Here is a 10,441-nt window from a genome sequence, read left to right as displayed (position 1 = left end):
CTATCTTCAAGCTTGTGGGGTATCAGTGGACCCTCATCCAGTGTCTACCCCTGTCCACCTCAGAGACTGCACTGTGCCCTATGCTCAGGCTGGTGGGGTATCAGTGGACCCTCATACAGTGTCTACCCTGTCCTCTTCAAAGACTGCACTGTGCCCTATCCTCAGGCTGGTGGGGTATCAGTGGACCCTCATACAGTGTCTACCCTGTCCTCTTCAAAGACTGCACTGTACCCTATCGTCAGGCTGGTGGGGTTTCAGTGGACCCTCATCCAGTGTCTACCGCTGTCCACCTCAAAGACTGCCCTGTGTCCTATCCTCAAGCTGGTGGTGTTTCAGCGGACCCTCATCTATTTTCTATCCCTTACCTCCTCAAGGACTGAACTGTCCCCTATCCTCAAGCTGGTGGGGTATCAGCAGACCCCTAGCCAGTGTCTACCACTGTCCACCTCAAAGACTGCCCTGTGTCCTATCCTCAAGCTGGTGGGGTATCAGCGGACCCTCATCCAGTGTCTACCGTTGTCCACCTCAAAGAGTGCCCTGTGTCCTATCCTCAGGCTGGTGGTGTTTCAGCGGACCCTCATCCAGTGTCTATCCCTTGCAACCACAAAGACTGCCCTATGTCCTATCTTCAAGCTTGTGGGGTATCAGTGGACCCACATCCAGTGTCTACCCCTGTCCACCTCAGAGACTGCACTGTGCCCTATCCTCAGGCTGGTGGGGTATCTGTGGACCCTCATACAGTGTCTACCCTGTCCTCTTCAAAGTCAGCACTGTGCCCTATCCTCAGGCTGGTGGGGTATCAGTGGACCCTCATCCAGTGTCTACCCCTGTCCACCTCAGAGACTGCACTGTGCCCTATCCTCAGGCTGGTGGGGTTTCAGTGGACCCTCATCCAGTGTCTACCGCTGTCCACCTCAAAGACTGTCCTGTGTCCTATCCTCAAGCTGCTGGGGTATCAGCGGACCCTCATCCAGTTTCTACCCCTGTCCACCTCAAAGACTGCCCTGTGTCCTATTCTCAGGCTGGTGGGGTATCAGCGGACCCTCATCCCTCGATTTGCAGAGACTGTGACTCCTCTTTATGAACTACCTAATGGTGATGATGACCAGTTTTAACCCGGTTGGACTGAAGAGAGCACAGAAGCAGCAACACAACTGAAGAAAGCTGTCGCCTCGGTAACGTGTCTGATCACACCTAACCCTGACAAGACTTTCCATATGGAGGTAGGGGATACTGTGAAAAGCCTGGCTGCTGTCCTATGGAGAGAAAACCAGGAGAAACTACTCTCCATTGTGAATGATCCAGAATTGTCAGTGGGACTGAACTGAATTACTCTGTTTGTGAAGGACATTTGTTAACCACGTTCTGGGACATCACTCATTTCACTTACATCACGGGGTTCAACAGGGTGATACTGTCCAGTCCATTATAAATTTTCCAAGTGTAGGAAAGCAGCAGTAATAGTAATCCCCTGTCAGAGAGTCGTAGTCATTTCGAGTCCATGCCAGCTTTGTAGATAAATCCAGCCAGTCTCATTCCCCAGCGCTGTCTCCATATACCTGCAAGTCGATTTCCCTCAAGTGTTCATCCAATATCCTTTTGAAATCATTCACCATCTCCGCTTCCACCACCCTCGTAGGCAGTGATTTCCAGGCCATTCCCACAAGCTCTGACTAAAAGTTGTTCCTCACATCCCCCTGTATCTCTTGCCACAACCTTAACTCTCGTCCTTGTGCCATTAACTAATGGGAACATCTTTTCCTGTCTACCTTATCCAAACATGACATCATCTTGTATACCTCTATCAAATCTCCCCTCAATCTCCTTTACTCCAAGAAAAACAATCCCAGCTTTTCCAAACTAACTTTGTCGCTAAAATCCTCCATCTCTGGAACCATTCGGGTAAATCTCCTCTACACCCTGTCAAGGACCCTCACATCCTTCCTAAACTATGGTGAATGGAACTGGATGCAGTACTCCAGTTGGGGCCGAACCAGAGCTTTATAAAGGTTCGGCATAACTTGCCTTCTTCTGTACTCACCACCTCTTCTTAATTTAGGATAGTCAGTATGGATTTGTTAAGGGAAGATATTGTTTCACCAACTTGATCGAATGTTTTGAAGAAGCAACAAGGAAGATAAATGAGGGTAGTGCAGTTGATATGGTCTACTTGGATGTTAGCAAGGCTTTTGACAAGGTCCTACATGGCAGACTGGTTCAAAAAATAAAATCCCACGGGATCCAGGGAAATGCAGCAAGGTGGATACAAGATTGGCTCAGTGGCAGGAAAGAAAGGGTAATTGTTGACGGCTGTTTTAGAGACTGGAAGGCTGTTTCCAGTGGCGTTCCAGAGGGCTCAGTACTGGGTCCCCTGCTTTTTGTGGTGCAAGTTAACGATTTGGACGTAAAGGTAGGGGGCATGATCAAGATGTTTGCAGACGACACGAAGATTGGCCGTGTGGTAGAGGATAGCTGTAGACTGCGGAAATATATTGATGGCCTGGTCAGATGGGCAGAAACGTGGCAAATGGAATTCAACTTGGAGAAATATGAGGTGATGCATTTGTGGAGGTCAAACAAGGAATACAGGAATAATGTCAGAATACTGAGAAGTGTAGGGAAAGTGAGGGACCTTGGATTGAATGTCCACACATCCCTGAAAGTAGCAGCAGAGATCGATAAGGTGGTTAGGAAGGCATATGGAATCCTTTCCTTTATTAGCCCAGGTACCGAATACAAGAACAGGGAGGTTATGCCGGAACTGTATAACTCATTGATTAGGCCACAACTTGAGTGCTGTGTACAGCTCTGGTCTCCTCAGTACAGAAAGGATGTAATTGTACTGGAGAGGGAACAGAGGAGATTTACGAGGATGTTGCCAGGAATAGAAAAATGCAGCTATGAAGAAAGATTGGATAGACAGGAGTTGTTCTCCTTGGAACAGAGAAGGCTGAGGGGTGATCTGATTGAAATGTACAAAATTATAACGGGCATGGATAGAGTGGAGGTGAAGACTCTATTCACCATAAAATCGAAGAGGGGGAATAGAGTTAAAGTGATTGGTAGAAAGATCAGAGGGGAGATGAGAGTGGTGGCCGTCTGGAATTCACTGCCTGAAAGGATAGTTGAGGCAGAAACCCTCAACTCATTCAAAAATATTCTGGATATGCACCTTAAGTGCTGTAAGCTGCAGCTCTACGCACCAAATGCTGGAAGGTTGGATTGGAATAGGTGGATCATTTTCTGGCTGGCGCAGACAAGATGGGCCAAGTGGCCGATTTCTGTGCCTTAACTTTATATGATTCTACTAGAATACAAGAATGCTTCCAGGGATTGGAGTGGTTTAGTTACAAGGTTAGTTTGGAGAAGATGGAGTTGCTCTCCCTGGAGTAAAGGAGATTGAGAGAGATTTGAAAGAAGTGTACAAGATTATGATAGGCTTAGGTAAGTTAGACAAGGAAAAACTGTTCCCATCAACTGATGAAACACGGAATAGGGGACACAGATGGAAGGTTTTGGGTAAGAGATGCAGGGGAAATATGAGGAAGAACTTTTTGACACAGTGGATGGTAATGAGCTGGAACTCACTGCCCATGAGGGTGATGGAAGCCAAGACAATCAATGATTTCAAAAGGAGATTGGATGGGCACCTGAAGGAAATGAACTTGCAGGGATCCGAGGATTGAGTGGGGGAATGGGACCGACTGGATTGTTACACAGAGAGACACATGGAGAGTCCGACTGGTCTCCTCCTGTGTCGTAAATGACTCTATGACTCTCCGTGACTATGTTGGATATGCCGACCACTCCTGCCTGGGGAAAGATCCGGATGCAGTGAACATCAATGAAACTGGGATTTTAACAGCCACCGATAGCTCCGTCCTCACCCTGGTGTGAGGCTCCAGATCGTGTTACAGGAGGTGACACAGCTCTGTGACCACTTCCTCATTGAATCAGAGTCACCTCACACACTGCTCCTGGATTAGGTGTAGGTAGGAAAAATGCTCTTGGGAAAACCGGGTTGGAAGGACAGAGCCCCTCCTCCTCCCTTTTTACAGACACTCCCCTCTCTGCAGCCTCTGCTCCATTTGTTGGTCATGTTTCAGACCCAGAGACACTGTAACTACAGTCCCATACCTCGTCCAGAGTTGGTTCACAAAATCCTCTGCCCTCCCTGAATGTCTGCAGCAGCTCACAACACAACCTCCAGAAAACTATCCACAGCACCTCCACTAACTTTACAATGGCAGAAGTAAGTCAAAAGGCCCTCACCTGTAAGTTGGATGCCTGATCCTTTGAAATAACTTTGGGGGGTGTCAGTGGGGGAAGGTGGGGTGGGGGTTCCTCATGCTGCTGAATCTATGCTCTGCTGAGAGTGACTTACACAGGTGGTCAGTGGACATGCACAGGCCAAGTTTCAAAATCGTACGTCAGTGCTGCAAAAATGGCTGATTGACATCAGTACAAGCCCCTCCTCATACAAACAACACATATATGGCACCCAGGCTAGATCCCTGCCTAACATGGGACACTGTGCTGACCACACTAAAAGTGACCAGCTGTCAGTTCACATCATTGTATGGATCTAGGTTTCTGTAATGATGGCACCGGTGGGACCGCAGAGTGAAAACCACAGCTGGCGGAGATAGAGAGGGAAAGCAACTCACTTTAAAAATGGAATTGGTAGCAGACTCAAAGGCATAATATTTACAAGACTATGGGGAATGGACAGGGGAATGGGATTAATTGGACAGGTGAGGACACGGAGGTATTCATACACAAGGCTGAGAATATTAAAATTAAGGTGCTGCCAGACCGAGAGGCACTGTTGATCATTGAGCACAGGGGTGATGTGTGATCGGTATTTGGTGTGAGATAGATATAGGCAGAAGAGTTCTGGATGGGCTGTGGTTTATGGAGATTTATAATTGGAGGGCGGCCAGGATATAATTTGAAGAGTCAAATGTGGATTTAACAAAGATACGATGAGGGTTTACGAAGCTGGTAGGCTGAGGCAGATATTACAGAGGTGTTATTCGTGTCAAGGAAACACAATATGCCAATGAGGAATTTTAATTCATCAGTTGGAAACTTACATTAAAGTTTTAATGGAAAAAATCCTGCAAAAAACTGGCAGCCAAGATGGCCACTGCAATTTGTATCTGAAGCACCTTTTCACTTTCCAACGTCTCCAACAGGAGACACATGTCGGATGAGCCTGGACCCAAAATAATGGCTTGCTCTTGAGACTGAATTTGCTAAGATTGCATTCATTCGCATGGAATTCAAGGACATCCTGACACACTGACTTTTGAAAGTGTAAACTACTCCAAGTGTAAATAATGACATCCTGAGCTCTGGGGAGATGAAATTTCCTCACCTTTAATCTCATTAGAAGGCTCCAGAAAATATATTGAGGCAGCCATGAGATCGTCTGACCATTTCTGTGAAAGCTGGGAGTTTCCCCTGGACAAAGACAGACAAGCCAGTGATTCAAAATGGAAGAAGTGGAAGGTTGGTTTCCTTCCCCCCTCCCCTAGCACCACCGCACCCGCGCCCCCTCCCAACCAACCCCAAGCCCCGTTCTCTTTCTGTCTCTCTCCAGATGACATCACAAGTTTGAAAACTATTTGCGACTGTGGGCCCTCCAAACCTACGGATTGTACAGACTGAGGCACCAGGGAAAAAAGGCCACCTACCAGTCTGCCTTCAAGAAAATCCTGAGCCATGTGGATCAGCCACAATGGGCACTTCGACCAGCCAAAGACTTCAAGAGTACAACTTCAGCCGGAAGATCAGGGAATTATCAAACCTCACAGACTGCATATTATGTTTTGATTTATTCTGGACTCTAATCCAGCCACGATTTTACTTCTCATTCTGTGATATATTTGTGTACGTGAGATTCTTGTGTCAGTGGCAGCATAACTGTATAACTTACATTTTTATTATTTTATTTTGATCGGGTTTAGATGTTAAGTGTATTAAACTCACCTCTTTCATGTTTAAACGCAAGAAAACCTTTCCGATTGGTTCCTTCACTATCACACCAAAGGTAAAAAGTAAAACATCACAAAAATGGTAAATACATTCACGGTTAAAAAAGACCCAACACTATTGCGGTCAATTAAGAGGAAGGACTGTGACCCCTCCTCAACTGGCTGTAACAATATGAAGGGTTGGAGATGGAGTTAATATGGGGGTGAACTGAGCTCAGCATTAACGATACCAGAGGCTGTAAACTTCCTGGTTCAGCCTCAGCGAGGGGATTGCAGATCGTGGAGAGCGAATAGAGTTTGTGACAGAAAGTGAAGACAATGGATTCAGTCTTCTCACGATTTAAATGACAAGAACACTAATTCAGTGAAATATGGTTTATGAATCCATTAGTTGGATACAGGGACTTACCGGGGACAGCAATAATAGCGAGGCTGGGATAGTAAATTGTTTGAATCATCTTCAGTGCATAATAGATCCGCCGTTCTAATGTTAGCCAAGTATAATCTGCAGTAACTAAACCAAACCAAGAGGAGAAACTCCTGCTGTCCATTGTTGTAACATTCCAATCTATTGTTCTCAGATTCTGACCCATTGTTGTAACGTTCCAATCAACTGCTCACAGATTCTGATCTATCGTCTCCCTCTCTCTGGAGCCACTGATCCCTGTAAGTGCCGGGTTTGATGCTCCAGCTGACACTATGGGTAAGACATTAAATGAAGACCCTTATTAATAGAAATGGGGAACCCTCCAGTGACACAATTAGTGTCCAAAGAGACTGACATTAATTACAGTCACTGAACAAACAGGTTGAGTTAACCCCTTTCAATCCAGTACTTTTGTACCACAATAAAGTGCAACAATTAGCTGGTCTGGATGGGATGTGTGAGGGTTGCTGAAGGAAGGAATGGTGGAAATAGCAAAGGCACTGGCCAGAAGTGTTGTAAATGTTACATCCTCTTTTGAAAAGGAGAGATTAGAAAAACGAGTGCTCATCCTGACATATAGATAAATATATAAATGACATAGACTTAGAGTAAAACAAAAACATAATTTAAACTCTTGCAGATGACATGTAAATCATAAATGCTGTCATTAGTGTGGTAGACAGTAGCAGTATTAAGGAGGACATGGACAGTCTGATGGTGACATGAGAATACACAAGGTGACTGAAATCTAAGACATAGAATTGGGGAAGTGGTTATTTTGGCAGGGATAATAAGGGGAGTGAATAGAAACTGAACTGCACCATTTATTGGATGGTACAGGAGCACAGAGACTGGGTGTGCATGTACAGACATCTTCGATGGTGGCTGGACAAGTGGTGAAGGATTTAAAAAGGCATAGGGGATCGTCAGCTTCAGAACTCGAAGCAAAGAATTAAAAAATCACAACACAAGAACATTCTGCGAAGACTAGATAAATGACTGTTAAAGCCTCAGCTGGACTATTGTGTCCCATTCTGGACACCACACTTTTTGAAGGATTCCAAGGCCTTGGAGATGGTGCTAGATTATATACTAGAATTGTAACAGGGATGAGGGACTTCAGTTATGTGGAGAGAAGCTGGGATTGTTCTCCTTAGAGCAGAGAAGATAAAAGGGAGATTTAATCGAGGGGCACAAAATGATGATGTGTGTTTCTCGAATAAATAAGGAGAATCTGGTTTCACTGGATGAAGGGTCAGTAACCAGTTTAATGTTGATTAACAAACAAACAGAGGAGATTTTCTTTTCTTTACACAGCGAGTGCTTATGATTTGGAATTCACTTCCTGAAAGGGTTGTGGAAGCAGATTTAACAGAAACTTTCAGTCAGGAATTGGATCAATAATAACAGGGTGATTTACTGGACCGGGAGAAAAGAACAGGGGAGAGGAATCATTGGGAAATCTCCTTCAAAGAGCTGGAACTGGTACGATTTGTGAAATAGTATCCTCCTGTGCTGTGTGATTCTCTGACTGTCTGATAACAGAAACCATTGAGTCCGTATTCCATGTGTACAATTGATAATCCAGCATCTTTTAAGATAGAGATTATTTGTTACTTGTTTTCTGATGAAGACAACAGCAAAAAGGCAAACACAAGGGGCTGGTGAGGTAAATTGTGTTGACAATTTGCTTATCGGATTATGACATCTCTTTCTGATCACAGACCTCGCCTGGTTTCAATCAGTCAATTACAAACTCATTGATTTTATTCCTATTTCATTTCCTGTCTATTTGTTCTCAGGATATGGGTGATACTGACAAGGCCAGCATTACTTCCCCATCCCTGGTTACCATGAGAAAATGATGGGCCTTCATCCTGAACAACAACAGTCCGTGTGGTGAAGGTGAACCCTCAAACAAACTAACATTTAGTATTTTGAGGAGGCAGCTTCATTTCTGAGTAGTTCGGAATGAGTTGGGTCAGAAACCTAGGATGAGAATTTTAAAATCGAGGCTTTACTGGATCAGGAACCAACGTACGTCAGTGAGCACAGGAGTGATGGTTGAACGGGACTTGATGTAAAGGCCTGTTACCCGACCCGAACCCGATGGGACCCGATGAGATGTGTCGGGCCACTCTTCCGAACTCGACCTTTGTGCTTGGGTCGGGTCGGGTCGGGTCGGTCTCGGGGGGAAAATGAAGGGACCTGGGCCGGATCGGGCTCGGGTCCCATGTGCTTCCGTCGGATTCAGGTCGGGTTTTTGTTCGTGACTTGAGCAGGCCTTGAACTTGGTGCGAGTTTGTAAAGGAGTTTTATTTGTGCTGAAGTTTATGGCAGGGGCAGCACAGCTTAGATACAGAATAATGCTGCCTCTAAACTGTTTAATTAAACACTCCAGGATAGGTACAGGACGGGGTTAGATCCAGAGTAAAGCTTCCTCTGCACTGTCCCCATCAAACGCTCCCAGGACAGGTACAGGACGGGGTTAGATACAGAATAAAGCTTTCTCTACACAGTGCCCATCAAACACTCCCAGGACAGGTCCAGAATGGGGTTGGATACAGAGTAAAGCTTCCTCTGCACTTTTCCCATCAAACACTCCCAGGATAGGTACAGCACAAGGTTGGCTTGTCAATTTGGAGCACTTCCTGCCAGCAATCAGGGGGAGCAGCTGCACCTGTGTTGCAGCAATTGCAGAGTGGAGAGTGGAGACTGCAGCAACTGGAGAAAAGTGAATACAGAGTGGAGACTGCAGCAACTGGAGAGAGAGACTGGAGAAAGGTGAATACAGAGTGGAGGGAAACCATCAAGGAAGGCTGCAATTTTTCTGGAGAGGTGGGTGTCAGGGCACCTGAAAGACTATTAAGTTTAAACTGTTTGGGGGAGGGAGAAGAGGCCTGAAAACACAGGGGTGGGGCAGCCAAATCCAGTAGGGGCCCCTGTGTTTGTATTGGTGTTTGCACACAGGGAGCTCCCTCCCCACCCCAACTGCCTGCTCGGGACAGCTGGAGTTGCCCGGGTGAAGGCTGTCTTGTTAAAATCAGAAGACGAGAGTACCGGGCGGCTCCAGCTGTCCCGGGCGAAGAAGCCTCCCCCAACTGGAAGACAACAAACAAGTTTAGACTAATTGTGATAAAGGTGCTCCAACTGGCAGTTGGAACAAACATCCTTTTCAGCCTTTCTCTCCCTTCCTCCACTCAGTCGCCTCAATCACCTATCCTCCCCTTTTCCTTTACCATCCTACGCCATCCTCCTCTACTCCCACTCCACCTTGTTTAAAGTTTGCTTTTTTAAAAAAATTGTGTAAAGTTGTTTTGTTTCTTGGGGGTGGACGTGGCTCTTAGACCCCATGGCAAGCCCCTCTTCGCCGGTGGCGGGGCCTTCCCGTTCATATGCTGCTGCGGCTGCTGCAGCTGCACCTGTTGCCCCGTCACCGTTTGCTTTATTAACAACGAAGCATGGGGTCAAGAGCTACGTCCACCCGAACATGACTATAGAGGCATGCGTGAAAGCAATGGCCGAGGTTGTCGGCCCTTCGGCCATTGTTGCAGCCTCTAAAATGTACGGGAAGGCAGTGTTTTTCCTGAAGACCGAGCGGGCGGTGTCCCTGGCTCTGAGCAAGGGGCTCACCGTGGGTGGGACCTTTCTGCCAGTGGACCCCCTGGAGGCCACTGCGCAAAGGCTCATTTTATCCAATGTCCCACCCTTCATCCCTGGTGAGCTCCTCCTTCCCCACCTGCACCATCTGGGGGAGGTAAAGACGGGGCTCACCCCAGTCCCGCTCGGTCTACGGGAGAACAGCCTCCGACACGTGTACTCCTTCCGCCGCCAGTTATTCATGCAGCTGGCGCGGGAGGAGGTGACAGAGGGCCACTTCAATGTAGAATTCCAGGGGACGGCCTACCGCGTCTTCTGGACCTTGGACGGGGTGCGGTGCCATGTCTGTAAGGGGGTGGGGCATGTTCGTAAGAACTGCCCCAACCTCCCGGCTGCCAACTCCAACTCAGCGGCC

The sequence above is a fragment of the Heterodontus francisci genome, unplaced genomic scaffold (genome assembly GCF_036365525.1).
Source record: "Heterodontus francisci isolate sHetFra1 unplaced genomic scaffold, sHetFra1.hap1 HAP1_SCAFFOLD_428, whole genome shotgun sequence".
NCBI lineage: Eukaryota > Metazoa > Chordata > Chondrichthyes > Heterodontiformes > Heterodontidae > Heterodontus > Heterodontus francisci.
The sequence above is the reverse complement of the archived record's forward strand: the minus strand, read 5'-3'. Positions refer to the sequence as shown.